A 17,445-nucleotide genomic window follows, 5' to 3' on the forward strand; every position below is an offset into this window, starting at 1 on the left:
TTCTGATGTAATATTTTCAAATGCGAATAAGGATCAGTACAATGGAAATGGTGACAAACTTTATTTTCTTGGGCTCCAAAGTCACTGCAGATGGTGACTGCAGCCATGAAATTAAAAGACACTTGCTCCTTGGAAGAAAAGCTATAACCAACCTAGGCAACATATTAAAAAGCAGAGACATTACTTTGCTGACAAAGGTTCACATAGTCAAAGCTATAATTTTTCCAGTAGTCATATATGTATGTGAGAGTTGGACCATAAAGAAGATTGAGTACTGAAAAATTGATTCTTTTGAACTGTGGTGTTGGAGAAGACTCTTGAGAATCCCTTGGACTGCAAGGAGATCAAACCAGTCAACCTTAAAGGAAATCAACTCTGAATATTCATCGGAAGGACTGAAGCTGAAACTCCAATACTCTGGCCACCTGATGCGAAGAACTGACTCATCTGAAAAGACCCTGATGCTGGGAAAGATTGAAGGCAGGAGGAGAAGGGGACGACAGAGGAGGAGATGGTTGGATGGCATCACCGACTCAATGGACATGGATTTGAGCAAATGCCAGGACGTGGTGAAAGACACAGAAGACAGGCATGCTGCCGTCTATGGAACAACTGAACTGAACACCTTTCAGGATTTGAAACAGCTCCCCTAGAATTCCATCACCTCCACTAGCTTTGTTCATAGTGATGCTTTCCGAGGCCCACTTGACTTCACATTCCAGGATGTCTGGCTCTAGGTGAGTGGTCACACCATCATAATTATCTTGGTCGTGAAGATCTTTTTTGTACAGTTCTTCTGTGTATTCTTGACATCTCTTCTCACAGGATTGGAAAAGGTCAGTTTTCATTCCAATCCCAAAGAAAGGCAATGCCAAAGAATGCTCAAACTGCCACACAACTGCATTCATCTCACACGCTAGTAAAGTAATGCTCAAAATTCTCCAAGCCAGGCTTCAGCAATACGTGAACTGTGAACTTTCAGATGTTCAAGCTGGTTTTAGAAAAGGCACAGAAACCACAGATCAAATTGCCAATATCCCTTGGATCATCAAAAAAGCAAGAGAGTTCCAGAAAAACATCTATTTCTGCTTTATTGACTATGCCAAAGCCTTTGACTATGTGGATCACAATAAACTGTAGAAAATTCTTCAAGAGAAGGGAATACCAGACCACCTGACCTGCCTCTTGAGAAACCTATATGCAGGTCAGGAAGCAACAGTTAGAACTGGACATGGAACAACAGACTGGTTCCAAATAGGAAAAGGAGTACGTCAAGGCCGTATATTGTCACCCTGCTTATTTAACTTCTATGCAGAGTACATCATGAGAAACGCTGGACTGGAAAAAACACAAGCTGGAATCAAAATTGCCGGGAAAAATATCACTAGCCTCAGATATGCAGATGACACCACCCTTATGGCAGATAGTGAAGAGGAGCTAAAAAGCCTCTTGGTGAAAGTGAAAGAAGAGAGTGAAAAAGTTGGCTTAAGGCTCAACATTCAGAAAACAAAGATCATGGCATCTGGTCGCATCACTTCATGGGAAATAGATGGGAAAACAGTGGAAACAGTGTCAGACTTTTTTTTTTTGGGGGGGGGGGGCTCCAAAATCACTGCATATGGTGACTGCAGCCATGAAATTAAAAGACGCTTACTCCTTGGAAGAAAAGTTATGACCAACCTAGATAGTATATTCAAAAGCAGAGACATTACTTTGCCAACAAAGGTCCGTCTAGTCAAGGCTATGGTTTTTCCTGTGGTCATGTATGGATGTGAGAGTTGGACTGTGAAGAAAGCTGAGCCCCGAAGAATTGATGCTTTTGAACTGTGGTGTTGGAGAAGATTCTTGAGAGTCCCTTGGACTTGCTAGGAGATCCAACCAGTCCATTCTGAAGGAGATCAGCCCTGGGATTTCCTTGGAAGGAATGATGCTGAAGCTGAAACTCCAGTACTTTGACCACCTGATGTGAAGAGTTGACTCACTGGAAAAGACTCTGATTCTGGGAGGGATTGGGGGCAGGAGGAGAAGGGGACAACAGATGATGAGATGGCTGGATGGCATCACGGACTCGATGGACATGAGTCTGAGTGAACTCCGGGAGATGGTGATGGACAGGGAGGCCTGGCGTGCTGCGATTCGTGGGGTCACAAAGAGTCAGACACGACTGAGTGACTGAACAGAAGTGAACTGAATATCTTGAATTAATTGATAACATCTAAATCTGTCCCAAAGAATGACAGCAATGTAGGTTGGCCAATTTTCAGGGTAAAGGTGTGGTGGGAAGTGGGGAGGAGGGGGACTCTGATCTAGATGTGGCCTCCTTGTGGTGACGCCCCCATCATCCCAGCCCTTCAGTCGGCTGTGGGCAGGGGTCGGGGAACATCGAGGGGGAGGAAGGAGACCCCTGGCCCCCATCAGCATTGGCTGCCAGTGCTGCCCACCTCCACAGTGGGGAAGGGAAAGGGGCAGTCCCTCGCAATCTTTCCCTCTCTTCTGAGAAGAGAAGTGGGCCATGGGGGTCCGCGCCATGCACGCGGGCAGCCCAGCTCGCTGCAGGGTGGGAGGGTGTCAGCGCATCTCTGTGCCCACACATGGGCAGGGAGCCACGGCCAGTGCTTAGGGGACAGCCTCACCGGGGCTCCCTGGCCAGTGGGAGTCCTCTGTCCCTGGCGGGGTCCAGGAGGGACTCCAGACGGTGCTTCCGGAGTAACTGGAAGTACCGCTGAGACGTAGGCACTGCCACCTACCCTCTCCACGGGGGACCAGACGCAGCTGACCCAGCCCACAACATGCCAGTGATGCAGGGCAGGGGATCCTGCCCTGGTATCTGTTGCCCGGGGGCCCAGACAGGCCATCAGTTCATGGCGGACACGCTCTGCCCTCACCCGTCACCTCGTCCCACCACCTCCGGGGTCCCTCGCTGCCCTCATGGGGCCTGATCACATTGCACACAGACCCGGCCGTGGCCGCTGGGGAGACGAGGTTGCAGTGGCTCCGGGCAGAGGGCTGGGGTCTCCGCGCAGAGCCTGCCTCGGCGGGCAGGCAGCTTGGGAGCGAGTCTGCACGCGCAGGAAGATGCGCGTCCTTTGCCGGGACCCAGGGCCAGCTCTATCGGCATAACTTTTTAAACCAGTGACATAAGTATCTATCATTTCACTATATATGAATTTTTTTAATATTTCCAATATGGATGATGCTGAATGAGGGATTTCATGAGATATGATTCCACTTAGCCTGGGGGCCTTTTGATTCCTCTGACTTTTTTTTTTTTATCAGGTTTCATCAGCTTTATTGGAAAATGGGCTGGGGCCTTATTGGAAGATGGGTAGAAATTTGTCAAACACTTAGCCATGCTCAGCGTCCTTGGCTGCTCAGACATAACGTGTGCAGTAGGCTTTGGACATGGAGAGAGCCTAGAATGTTCTCTGCTAGGGAAGAATCTGTGGATAAGCGTAAACACAGAATAAAATTCTTCCTTACATATATAGCAACTCATACAGAAGAATGGGAGGTCGGCCAAAAAAAGGCAGATATGATTATAATGCCTCCATTAGAATCAATGAAAACCACACATATTTTCAAACTGGAATTAGGGAGACCTGAGACAGGCTGAAAATCTTTCTTAAATGAACAAGCATAGGAGAGAATTTCTTTCTTAAAAGGGAAGAGGCAGGAGAGACCTGAGGGTGGGTGGAAATTGTGAGACCATATTCAGGTTTAGAACGTGGGGTGAAGCGGGGACCAGGGGTGCGGGGCAGGACAGGGCGAGCTCTCAGAAAATGCCCTGGAGTGGGTTTCAGGGGACCGGTCACTAGCCTCAGGCTTACAGCGTGGGGTGAAGTGGGGACTGGAGCAGTGGGCAGGCCACAGCGAGGTCTCAGAAAATGCCCCTGGGTGGGATTTGGAGACGGTCACTAGCCTTAGCACCGCAGAGACAGCCCTGCCTCCTGCCCCTGGGGAGACTGTTTAGAGCAGTGGTTCTCTGAATAGGGCTCCTGACCAGCAGCGTTGGCTTCCTGGGAACTTGCTAGAAATGCAGATCCCCAGGTCCAGTCGAGCTGCTGGATGAGAAAGCGGGGGTGGGGCTCGGCGGTCTGGTAAGCAGCCACCGGAGGGGGGGGGTGGGTTGCAATACGCAGTCCGTTTGAGAACCCGTGTCCTAAAATGGCGTTACTCCAGGACAGTGAGCGTGAGCCCAGCAATCTGCATGCGCGTGTGGTGGGGGGTGGGGGCAGGGGATGAAAAACGGAGTAGAGAGTAGAATTTTGGAGGTAAAAATATTCTTCCGAGATAGAGGGCGATTGACCGACCACACGGAAGGGCGGCTCTGAAGGGAGCACTGAGCTGAGACGGGCGAGCAGGGAGTGTCAGCGCAGCTGGGGCCGGGCTCTAGGTGGGCACACCTTTCCTCCTCTGAGGAAGGGGAGGGGGGCTGAGGGGGGCTTGGGCACGTGGGCTGACAGAGCTAGAGGAACAAAGACATGGTCCCCACTGGCTTTCCTGGCTGTGACTTTGAGAACTGGCTCCCCTAGGCTGCAGCTTCACGCCCGCCTGCCTGCAGTCTGCAGCTTCCCCTGAAGCTGGCTGCGGTCAGACCTGGGAAAGGTCTGATCAGGTCTTCAGCGAATCTGAAGACTTCCTTTGTCAGGAAAAGAGCCACTTGGAGCGAGGCTCTGCGTGATGTAGCCGAAATCTTCTGCCCCGTTTCCGATGCCGGGAGCTGGAGGCTCTTCCAAGGAGTACAGGGGCTCTTCTAAGGAGACTGGGGGCGTCTTGGGAACCATCCATGGCGTCACCAGCGTTGGGGCACTGCAGAAGCTAAATGTTCCATGCAAAGCTGACCAAAGGGACTTTTCAGTGTCGATTTCTTTGTAGCAGGGGGGCATGATTTATCATTTACCCTTGGGATCCCTTTAGAGGGAAAAGACAGCTCTGACACTAATTCTGGAGCCCCTTCTCCATCTGATAGAGGATGTAATACATGGATGGGAGAAGCAGAGACCCAAGCCACTGAATACCAGGAAATAATTCATATCAAACTTGCCAAAGGCTTGTTCGAATGTCTGAACATCTTCAGTCGCCACAACAGACCAAAAGATAGGCAACCACCCCTTTAAGGAAAAAATGAGCAAACGCTTCCAAGAAGGCCTTGTTCAAGCAGAGACACGTTGGTCTGTGGAGTCCCTCACTGCAGGTCCCCTTGTCTGCCTGGGCGAGTCCCCCCGTCTCAGAGCAACAGCTCTGCATTCAGGCTGCCTTGTACATCAGCAGGAATGTGTTGCATAGGGGCCCCATCACTGACACGGCCGACACTTCACTCCTGAGCCTGGTCAGGAGGAAGTGGATGCGTCCTCGGTCAATGACAGCAGCACGTATGAGGGTCTCACGTTAAAGAGGTTTGAGTCTGACCAGGACACTCTTACACAAGTAATGTGTGGTTTCTAGATATTTAGTATATCTCTGCAGTAAGCCAGAAGTTAAATAGAACTAATAAAAAAAAAAAAAGAGAGAGAGAGACACAGAGGACCAAGGGAAAGAGGAGAAAAGACAGAACAGAAAGACAGGTGACCGCAGGTAGAAATGCCCCAGCCTGTAATAAATGGAGAAGAGATGGTTCTGCATGGGAAGAGGCCCTCCAGGGGTCAGCATGCCTCCTCCAGGGCCCATGGGGGCTGGCGGCTGGGCCAAGAGAGAGTGACATCATCAACCACAGGCTTGGCTCCCCAGGTCCACAGCCACATGGCCCACTGCCTGCTCGTGGCGTCTCCCAATCAGCTGGACTCACATCCCCGAGGCAGCTCTCCTCGCCTCACCCACAAATCCTCTTCCTCTATCCCCTGCTCAGTGGGAGTCACCCTGGACCCTTCCCTCTCCTCACCCCCACACTCAGGGTCACTGGCCAAAGTCACGACCCCTCCTGCGTGTCTTTTAAGTCTGCCCGGCAGCTTCTCACCTGACTTCCCGCACGTGCTCCAGGACCTGCGGTGCAAACCTTTGCTGCATCTCAGCCCCTCACGTCTGCTGGCAAACCTCACAGAAGAGCTACCCAGTGGCCACCAGGGAAACTTGGTGGAAGAAATGCTCTTTTTGCTCACGTGATGGTCACAAATGTTGTTGTTGTTCAGTTTCTCAGTCATGTCCAATTCTTTGTGACCCTCATGGACTGCAGCACGCCAGGCTTCCCTGTCCATCACCAACTCCCGAAGCTTGCTCGGACTCATGTGCATTGGGTAGATGATGCTATCCAACCATCTCAGCCTCTGTCGTCCCCTTCTCCTCCCACCTTAAATCCGTCCCAGCATCAGGGTCTTTTCCAGTGAGCTGGTTCTTCCCATCAGGTGGCCAGAGTATTGGAGTTTCAGCTTCAATATCAGTCCTTCCAATGAGTATTCAGGACTGATTCCTTTAAGATTGACTGGTTGGATCTCCTTGTGGTCCAAGGGACTCTTAAGAGTCTTCTCTAACACCACAGTTCAAAAGCATCAATTCTTCAGCACTCAGCTTTCTTTATAGTCCAACTCTCACATCTGTACATGACTACTGGAAAAACCATAGCTTTGACTAGATGGACCTTTGTTGGCAAAGTAATGTCTCTGCTTTTTAATATGCTGTCTAGGATGGTTATAGCTTTTCTTCGAAGCAGCAAGCATCTTTTACTTTCACGGCTGCAGTCACCATCCACAGTGATTTTGGAATCCAAGAAAACAAAGTCTGTCACTGTTTCCATTGTTTCCCCATCTATTTGCCATGAAGTGATAGGACCAGATGCCATGATCTTCCTTTCTTGAATGCTGAGTTTTAACCCAGCTTTTTCACTCTCCTTTCACTTTCATCAAGAGGCTCTTTAGTTCCTCCTCACTTTCTGCCATAAGGGTGGTATCATCTGCATATCTGAGGTGTTTGACATTTCTCCTGGCAATCTTTTGGAAATTTTGGAAAGTTAGCTATTTAATAAGTCAGATATTATCCTTTTCTAAGGCATCAGAAAGCCCAGCATACTAGATCCCCAGCCTGACACAATATTGCAGGCCTTGCTCTGAGCGGTGACTTCTTATTTAGCAGGGCACGAACTGCCCACACAGAAGCCACCAGGCCCAGACACTAGGTGCCAGGGGCCCCTTTCATCTTCTGGTAGAGAAAGGGGGCTCCCCATCCACTCCCATGACCTCCAGCCCCAGGCAGTTGGATGGGGCCATGACTGGTTCCAGTCATGAGAGGTGAAAGGAAGTGATGAGACCCCCTTCTGGTCAAGTAAAAGCCAGCATGGGGGTCTCCAGAGGTCACAGCTCCAAGATGGGGGGCCTCCACCACTCTGGGTCCCCAAATGCCTCTGTGGACCAGAGATGCCCACTCTCTGACGCGTGTTTGGCACCTAGGCTGACCAAAATAAACCTTGAAATGACAAGGCCCAAGAATTTGGAGTTAACTTGTTAATTCTCTGCTCTGACACCTCCCCGTGGCCTTGTGGACAAAGACCCACTTTATCCCCGTGACTTCCTCTCTAGGGCCGAGACTGCCGACTCTCCCTCTCCTTGTCACTGCTTCCCTTGCTCTCCGGGCTCAGGCCGCACAGCGCTGGATGCGGAGCCTTGCACGTGCCAATGTTCTTTTTGCTGTCAGCCTGTTGTCCGAGAAAACAAGCATCCTAGTTTGTCTGTACTCTTCCTCCCCATCTCCTCGAAGTACCACTGCTCACTAGTCGCTAAGTTTCATCAATGTTCTATTACAATTTGTCCCCACCTATCTTAGCTCTAGTACATCCCGCAAAATGCCAGGCTGGATGAAGCTCAAGCTGGAATCGGGACTGCCAGGGAGAGATATCAACAATCTCAGATATGCAGATTATACCACTTTAACAGCAGAAAGTGAAGAGGAACTAAAGAGCTCTTGATGAGGGTGAAAGAGGAGAGTGAAAAGCTGGCTTAAAACTCAACATTCAAAAAAATACTATCATGGCATCCAGTCCCATCCCTTCATCACAGATAGATGGGGGGTGGGTGGAGTTTAAACAGTGACAGACTTTACTTTCTTGGGCTCCAAAATCACTGCAGATGGTGATTGCAGTCATAAAATTAACAGACACTTGCTCCTTGGAAGAAAAGCTATGAGAAATCTCAGTTCAGTGCCTGAGTCGTGTCTGACTCTGTGACCCCATGAACCACACACAGCATGGCAGGCCTCCCTGTCCATCACCAACCCTTGGAGTCCACCCAAACCCATGTCTATTGTGTCAGTGATGCCATCAAACCATCTTATCCTCTGTCATCCCCTTCTCCTCACACCTTCAATCTCTCCCAGCATCAGGGTCTTTTCTAATGAGTCAGCTCTTCACATCATGTGGCCAAAGTTTTGGAGTTTCAGCTTCAACATCAGTCCCTCCATTGAACACCCAGGACTGATCTCCTTTAGGATGGACTGGTTGGATCTCCTTGCAGTCCAAGGGATTCTCAAGAGTCTTCTCTGACACCACAGTTCAAAAGCAATTCTTCAGCACTCAGCTTTCTGTATAGTCCAACTCTCACATCCATACATCACCACTGGAAAAACCATAGCCTTGACTAGATGGACCTTTGTTGGCAAAGTAATATATCTGCTTTTTAATATGCTGTCTAGGTTGGTCATAACTTTCCTTCCAAAGAGTAAGCGTCTTTTTATTTCATGGCTGCAGTCACCATCTGCACTAATTTTGGAGCCCAGAAAAATAAACTCAGCCACTGTTTCCACTGTTTCCCCATCTGTTTGCCATGACGTGATTGAACCAGATGCTGTGATCTTAGTTTTCTGAATGTTGAGCTTTAAGCCAACTTTTTCACTCTCCTCTTTCACTTTCATAGAGAAACTCTTTAGTTCTTCTTCACTTTCTGCCATAAGGGTGGTGTCATCTGTATATCTGAAGTTATTGATATTTCTCCCAGCAATCTTGATTCCAGCTTGAGCTTCCTCCAGCCCAGCATTTCTCATGATGTACTCTGCATATAAGTTAAATAAGTAGGGTGACAACATACAGCCTTGACATACTCCTTCTCCTATTTGGAACCAGTCTGTTGTTCCATGTCCAGTTCTGACTGTTGCTTCCTGACCTGAATACAGATTTCTCAAGAGGCAGGTCAGGTAGTCTGGTATTCCCATCTCTTGAAGAATTTTCCACAGTTTATTGTGATCCACACAGTCAAAGGCTTTGGCATAGTCAATAAAGCAGAAATAGATATTTTTCTGGAACTCTCTTGCTTTTTTGATGATCCAGGGGATGTTAGCAATTTGATCTCTGGTTCCTCTGCCTTTTCTAAAACCAGCTTGAACATCTGGAAGTTCATGGTTCACGTATTGCTGAAGCCTGGCTTGGAGAATTTTGAGCATTACTTTATAAGCGTGTGAGATGAGTGCAATTGTACAGTAGTTTGAGCATTCTTTGGCGTTGCCTTTCTTTGGGATTGGAATGAAAACTGACCTTTTCCAGTCCTGTGGCCACTGCTGAGTTTTCCAAATTTGCTGGCATCTTGAGTGCAGCACTTTCACCCCATCATCTTTCAGGATTTGAAATAGCTCAACTGGAATTCCATCACCTCCACTAGCTTTGTTCGTAGTGATGCTTCCTAAGGCCCACTTGACTTCACATTCCAGGATGTCTGGCTCTAGGTGAGTGATCACACCATTGTGATTATCTGGCTTGTGAAGATCTTTTTTGTACAGTTCTTCTGTGTATTCTTGCCATCTCTTCTTAATATCTTCTTCTTCTGTTAGGTCCACATCTTTTCTGTCCTTTGTTGAGCCCATCTTTGCATGAAATGTTCCCTTGGTATCTCTAATTTTCTTGAAGAGATCTCTAGTCTTTCCCATTCTATTGTTTTTCCCTATTTCTTTGCAGTGATCACTGAGGAAGGCCTTCTTATCTCTCCTTGCTGTTCTTTGGAACTCTAGACAGCATATTAAAAAGCAGAGACATCACTTTGCTGACAAAGGCACATCTAGTTAGCACTACGTTTTTGCAATAGCCCCATATGGGTGTGAGATTTAGTCAATAAAGAAGGTTGAGCACTGAAGAATTGATACTTTCAAACTGTGGTGTTGGAGAAGACTCTTGAGAGTCCTTTGAACAGTAAGGAGATCCAACCAGTCAATCCTAAAGGAAATCAACCCAGAATATTCACTGAAAGGACTGATCTTGAAGCTGAAATTGAAGCTGAAGCTCCAATAGTTTGGCCACCTGATGTGAAGAGCCAACTCATTGGAAAAGATCCCGATGCTGGAAAGATAGAGTTTAAGAGAAGAAAGGGGCTACAGAGGATGAGATGATTGGATCACCGACTCAATGAACATGAGTTTCAGCAAACTCCAGGAGATAGTGAAGGACAGGGAAGCCTGGTGAGCTGCGGTTTATGGGGTTGCAAAGAATCGGGCATGACCTAGAAACTGAACAGCAACATCTTAGCTCCACCAGCATGGCACGATTTCCCATCACTGAGTGAACACGGACCCACACCTGCCGATTACAGTATAGTTTTGAGCCTCATGAGGTAAGAAATCCTTGATATCTCACCTACTTTTGTAACGCAAATATTGTAGCCAGAACATCGTGTTTAGAAGACACACATATCTGTTGAATGAAGTCATGTGTATCCTTTTGCTCTACCTTCTATGTCAGGAAACCAAATTGTTGCGTGACTCTGAGGAGGATCCTTAACCTTTTCAAAGACCTTTGAAAGGTCTTTGTTCCTTTGTCTATATTGGGATAAACTTTAACCATCTTTCTGACTCAAATTTCTCATTAACTCAGGCTTAACTATGTTTAGCAAGATGACATCTTGGTAAAAGGGTTCACACTTCTGTTCTCCTCCCCAAATCTCCTAACACATTCTATTGTCCACAAATCTTTTCACTCCCCGAGTGTTACTAATGAACAAAGGAACATCTAACTGAAAAAAAAAAAATTAATGAATATATTCACTCTTTGAATTTTTTCAGCTATAAAGATGTAAATGTTCACGAAAAGTTCATGAGTTTATTGTTTTTACAAAATGACGACAGTGTACTTTCTCCTAGTCGTGATAGAATAGCTAGCATCAGGGGAGCCCTCCTGCCATCAAATAAGAAAACTGAATGGTTTTGAGGCACTGGGGAGCAGGCACAGTCTGGGGGTCTCTGTGGGAACCTGCAGCTGAGGACTGGTCCGAATACACTCAAGGTGAAGTTTACGTTCAAGCATCAGCTATTGGTTGAAAGCAGGGTAGAAGTATGAAGTTGAGCAGTGTGGAGAGACATGGGTTTGCAGACCAGTCAGAGGGAAGCAAACTCAAGGACTTCCAGCCTCCTGCTGAGGCATGAGAAAGAGTGAGACACAGAGCTAAAAACTATGACTTAGCTGAAGACCTTCTCTCGGCCCATGTTAACAAAATATTAATACAAAGGTAAGCATAACACCAGTCACAGGAAAGACAGTTTGGAGATTTAGTCAGGTCAAGTTAGACAGACTTGGAAAATACCTCACCTTTCCATATATCTATTCACACAAAACATAAAACCAAGTCTAAAATCTTCACAGTAACCATCAACAACTAAACTGTATTGTATAAATGAGGTCTTTACCATCCAACACTCTCCAGAGGAATGTAGCAGAGAGACTTTACGGTATATCATCCTCAGTAAAAAATGACTTGTCATGTATAGAAATCTAAAAATGTGACCCATAGTCAAGAAAAATGTCAAGCCATAGAAATATACCTTGAGGTGGTCCAAATGTTGGATTTGGGAGGCACAAGTATTTAAAGCAGATATAAATATGTCCAAGGATGTAAAAGAAAATATGGTCCTACTGAGTGAACAGATAGTGAATCTCAGATGAAAAATAGTAATTATTAAATAAATAAAAAACCTAGAACTGAAAATAACAATATCTGAAATGAAAACAGTTGCTATTATAGATTACTTAGCATCAGATTAAATATGACAGAACAGTGGTCAGTGCTCTGAGATAGAGCAATACATAGTTACCAACGTGAAGAAAAGAAACAAAGAAATTATTGGATAGAGTCTCACTGATTTCTCAGACAACAGTAGTAAAATACACTAAGTTGGTGTTCCCAATAGAATTTCAAGGATGAAGCAGAAGAAAGAAAAATGACTGCAAACTCTCCTAATTTGATGAAAGCACACCAATACACAGAATCAAGATCGACCAAACCCAAGTAAATAAACAGAGAGTAAGCCACACCTGGGAACATCAAACTCAAATGGATGAAACCCAATATATAGAAAAGTGTTTTGAAAGCAGCCAAAAAAAAATGTATAAATCGGAAACAACGATACAAACGATGCCTATATGCTCATCAAAAGCACTCTAAGGCCAGGAGACTAAATGGCATTTTTAAATTGATAATGGAAAAACCTGCTAACATTCTGTAAGCAAACGTATTCCTCAAAAATTGGAATAAGATAAACACATTTTCAGATAAGCAAAAAAAAATGAGAGAAACTGGTGTGGAAGCTGAGTTGCCAGAGTACCTGCATTACGAGAAATGCTAAGAGATAATCTTCAGGTTGAAGGAAAGTCCCACATGGCACCTTATGTCTAAAGGAAAAAATATAAAGAGCATGAAGAATTTGCAACTGCGCAAATACAAAATAATGATGTAAGCGACTGAAATTTTCCAGTGTACAGAGCACAGAGTTTAGATGCTTTTGAAGTTGCCTTTCCTTACGCTTAATGGTATGCGCTCAGGCGTGTCCAAATCCTTGAGACCCCATGCACTGTAGCCTACCAGGCTCCCCTGTCCATGGGTTTTTCCGGGCAAGAGTACTGGAGTGGGCTGCCATTTCCTACTCCAGGGGATCTTCCTGGCCAGGGATTGAACTGGTGTCTCTTGTGTCTCCTGCACTGGGAGGCAGATTCTTTACCACTGAGCCAGAAATCACACTAAGTTTATCCAATCTAAAAGAAAAAAAAAAAAAGTTATTTTTAGCTCTAAAAAGAGAGCAATAAAGATTATATAGCCAGATGCTCTAGTTTTTCAGTTTGAAAATAAGCTGTCACTTTAAAAGTCATCAGTCACGTAGAAGCATTCCTTATATCAGGCTTCCCTCATAGCTCAGCTGGTAAAGAATCCGCCTGCAGTGCAGGAGACCCCAGTTCAATTCCTGGGTCAGGAAGATCTGCTGGAGAGGGGAGAGGCGACCCACTCCAGTATTCTTGGGATTCCCTGGTGGCTCAGCTGGTAAAGAATCCACCTGAAACGCAGGAGACCTGGGTTGAGAAGATCCCTTGGAGAAGGGAAGGGCTACCCGTTCCAGAATTCTGGCCAGGGTTGCAAAGTGTAGGACGGGATTGAGCAACTTTTACTTTGATTTCACTTTCATTCATTATATTGGGCTTCCCGGGTGGTGCTAGTGGTAAAGAACCCACCTGCCAGTTCAGGAGACATGGAAGATATGGGTTGGATCACTGGGTCAGGAAGATCCCGTGGAGGAGGGCACAGCAACCCACTCCAGTATTCTTGCCTGGAGAATCCCACGGACAGAGAAGCCTGGTGGGCTAGTCCATGACAAAGAATCGGACACGACTGAAGCGACTTAGCAGGCGTGCACCCCTTCCTTATATCAGCATTTTCCTGACTCTCACATACAAGCTCTGCTTCACATGGATTTTCCCATCATGAGGTCAAATGTAAGAAGGTGCTGCACGGAAATGACGTGCCTCAGGTCAGCCCTGCAAGAGCTGGAACTCTTGTTCCCAAGTCCTCTCTTGCGCTTCTAAGAGAAATCATCCCCTCTTGCCCCTACATATGATGCTAACAGTCCTTCACTGGGCTCCCACATGTCACCACCCACGGGCTATAGTCTCTGCTCTTCCATTTATTTATGAATGCATTTTGTTCAATATGTATAGCAGGTATCGTGATAAGGAGGGGAGACATCAGATGGGTAAACAAGGAGGCACACCCTGGCCCTTCTGGAGACTGGGTCTCCCAAAGGCCGCTCCCACAGATTCCGTTTCATTCCATCAATCCCAAACACTCACCCTGTTTGGAAGCTTCCATTTCTGGGCCGACCTGAGCAGGAGGAATATTGGGGCCACTCTCTGCCTCTCCAGGATGGCACTGCAGGGGCAGAATGAAGAAAGGACCTGGGTAAGACTTTGCCATGAGTGGTGGTCACTGACATTGTTGGGGCCCTATGGACTTCCTCTCAGCGTTCAGCACTTTGGTAAACCCCGAGGACTTTGTTCTGCAAAAGCGATTTTGCCTGCCTGAGAGCTTTCTCTGGCTGAGGGCATGCTCGGTCCGCATGCGGTGGGGCGAGAGGTGCCTGAGAACTAACTCTCCGGCAACCACTGGTGATGGATGGGAGCTGGCAGGGAAGGACCCCAGCCTCTGCAGTGATGCGCAGAGTGCCCCAGCGCCCCAGGCAGGCAGGGCTCACTCATCTGTTGGTCCATCCTCTCCTGGTATATCCCCCTGCACATCACTCCTCTCTTCTCCCCAGGCACTTGCATGTACTCAGAGCTTCGTCTCCAGCTCTGCTGCGGGGGGCTCCCACTCCAGACCCCTCCGTGCTCACGGGTTTGCCCTCCCGGCTCCCCCTTCTCGGCGGTGCTGTGCTGCTTTTACTGCCTTTCTGCCACGTAACGTGATTTCTCCCCGCCGTGGCCCTTTCCCCAGCAAGCGGAAACCAGGCCCAAGTCTCCCAGCTGCTATGTGAATAAGACTCCCTCTTGTATTCAATCCTGAAGACACAGTTGCTGACTCCCAGCCGATGCCCCAGGCCAGATACAAGTATCAGTGAGATGACTCCTTCTCAGTGAGTCCATGTATCGCCCGGGGGTGTAGAAAGTGGTCATTGCTCCTCACATGGGCAGGGTCTTGATCACAGACTTCAGGTTGTAACAACCGAGCCACTTTCTCTCCCATAGGCTTGTTTATTTCCATCTAATTCTCGATAGCTCAAATGAGCAAAGTCAGATTGCCTGTGCCCGCCACTTGGTCTCCTGCCCAGAATCCTCCACACACCTTTTGATAAGAAATTCTAAACCCTGTGAAATTGGCTGTGTGGTGGCAATTGGATGGATATTTGCATCCTTGTCAAGCTCAGCCCAGCAGCAAGTTGCAAGTGAGCTGCAGGAGGTGGAAACATTTTCTTTAAATATTTTCAGCATTTTTGTGTATTTATTTCAGAGTTTGCAAAAGCTCTGTAATACAGAAAAGGGCCTCTGGGTGTACATAAAATACTTAAATATCACATATCCAGTATCAGCCAAACTGGAAGCTCCCCAACAAATGAAATCCGCTCCTGTGATTTTTGACAAAGTACCCAGAAACATACTTCTTCAGGTGCTTTTTACTACTTTAGAATTCATTTATTTCAAAGACTAGAATTTCGATAATATCCAGTGTAGGAATGATGGTGAAGGACCAGCCAGGGAAAGTTGTAAATTAATTTAGTGAGAGGGAAAAAAAAAAGATTTTAAAATATATTTACATTTATTTTTGAACTTCATTCTGAAAAGTTTTTGTCTTAGTAATTACTGACTGCCAATAGATGACCCCCAAATTTAGTGACTTAAAACAATGAGTATCTGTTTTCTTGTTATTTCTGTAAGTCAGCCATCCGTGTTCAGCTTAGCTAGACCCCAGCTCATGGTCTGTCATAGGTGTGATCACAGTGTCATCTAGAGCTGGTCACCTCATCCTCACTGGTCAGCTGGGACTGGATGTCCTGGTTGTCGACCGGACTCAGACCTCAGTGGCTGTTGTCTCAGGTCCAAGTCCTCAGGGAACAGCATCCTGGGCACCAGTCTGCACAGGAGTCAACTCTATCACAATAGTTGCATGGCGTGCTCTATTTTGTAATCAAATAGTATTTAACTAAACATTAAATGCTATTTAATCAAAGAGTATTTAACCATAACTCCAAAATCACTGCAGATGGTGACTGCAGCCATGAAATTAAAAGATGCTTGCTCTTTGGAAGGAAAGCTATGACAAACCAAGACAGCATATTAAAAAGCAGAGGTATTACTTTGCTGACAAAGGTCCATATAGTCAAGGCTATGGTTTTTCCAGTGGTCATGTGTGCATCTGAGAGTTGAACAATAAAGAAGGCTGAGCACTGAGGAATTGAAGCTTTTGAACTGTGGTGTTGGAGAAGACTCTTGAGAGTCCCTTGGACTGCAAGGAGATCCAACCAGTCCATCCTAAAGGAAATCAGCCCTGAAAATTCACTGGAAGGACTGATGCTGAAACTCCAATCCTTTGGCCCGCTGATGGGAAGAGCCGACTCATTAGAAAAGACCGTGATGCTGGGAAAGATTGAGGGCAAAAGGAGAAGAGGATGGGAGAGGATAAGATGGTTGGATGGCATCACCAGTTCAATAGACATAAGTTTGAGTAAATTCCAGGAGACGGTGAAGGACAGGAAAGCCTGGCATGCTGCAGTCCGCAGAGCTGCAAACCTGTCCATGGAGTTGCAGACACAATCAAGCTACTGAACAACAAATCTAACCATAGATTAGTTTGAAAAACATTTATTTTCACATTGAAAACAAATTCCTTTCTGTTGTTGAGTTCTTAACCAAACTCTCCTCTGGACAATTAAAGTTTCTGGTGCCACCATCTCAGTCCATTTGGGAATGTCAGAATATCACATGCTGGGTGGCTTATGACCAGATGAAATTTGCCTCTTATGGTTCTGAAGGTCGGGAGGCCCCAGATCAAGGTGCCAGTAGCCGCAGTGTCAGCTGAGGGCCCAAGGCCCCTTGACCTAATCCCCTCCCAAAGTTTCTACCTCCTAATACCAGTGCTGTGGGTTAGGCTTTCAATACATGAATTTGGGGCAGGGAGGTACAAATATTCGGTTGTCAGCAGCCATCTACAACCAACCATCCATGTGATTTAAGAATAGAAAGCCTCCATGTTCAAAGGGATGAACGTAACTCCTAACCCATGACTGTTCAGCAGGCAGGGCTAAGCTCTCTGTGTGTGATGGGGATACAGAGCCATTCCTTTGTTCAGGAGAACAGATTACAGGTGTGCACCACGCGTGGTACCTTTGTCTGATGCTATTCAAAGCTAAATTCAAGGAGCTCCTTGGCTCTGAGTCCTCTCCCCTCCATGCAAACCCAGGAATAAGGACAGAAGAGAAGGATGAGCCGAGGACCCAGCCCTGGGGACAGAGCGTCACCCACAGGCAGGGCGTCTCGGCACGTGTCGAGGCGGGGAGTTCCTCATCGGCATGCGGCCGGTGCCTTTCCTGTCTCCCCTCCTCTGGCCTCACTCTTGACTCCAGAATTACCCTGAACCCTGGCCCCAGAGAAAGCTCTGCATCCCTTTTAACCTGCCATCAGAAGAGGCAGCCTGCAGGGAGAAATGTGCCCTCTGTTTTTCTCTTACTAAACCCACACAATATCCACACTTGCCTCTTCTGATTGAATCAGAAATCACTCTAAATCTATCATTC

This window comes from Oryx dammah, unplaced genomic scaffold, assembly GCF_014754425.2.
Source record: "Oryx dammah isolate SB20612 unplaced genomic scaffold, SCBI_Odam_1.1 HiC_scaffold_20, whole genome shotgun sequence".
NCBI classification, from domain to species: domain Eukaryota; kingdom Metazoa; phylum Chordata; class Mammalia; order Artiodactyla; family Bovidae; genus Oryx; species Oryx dammah.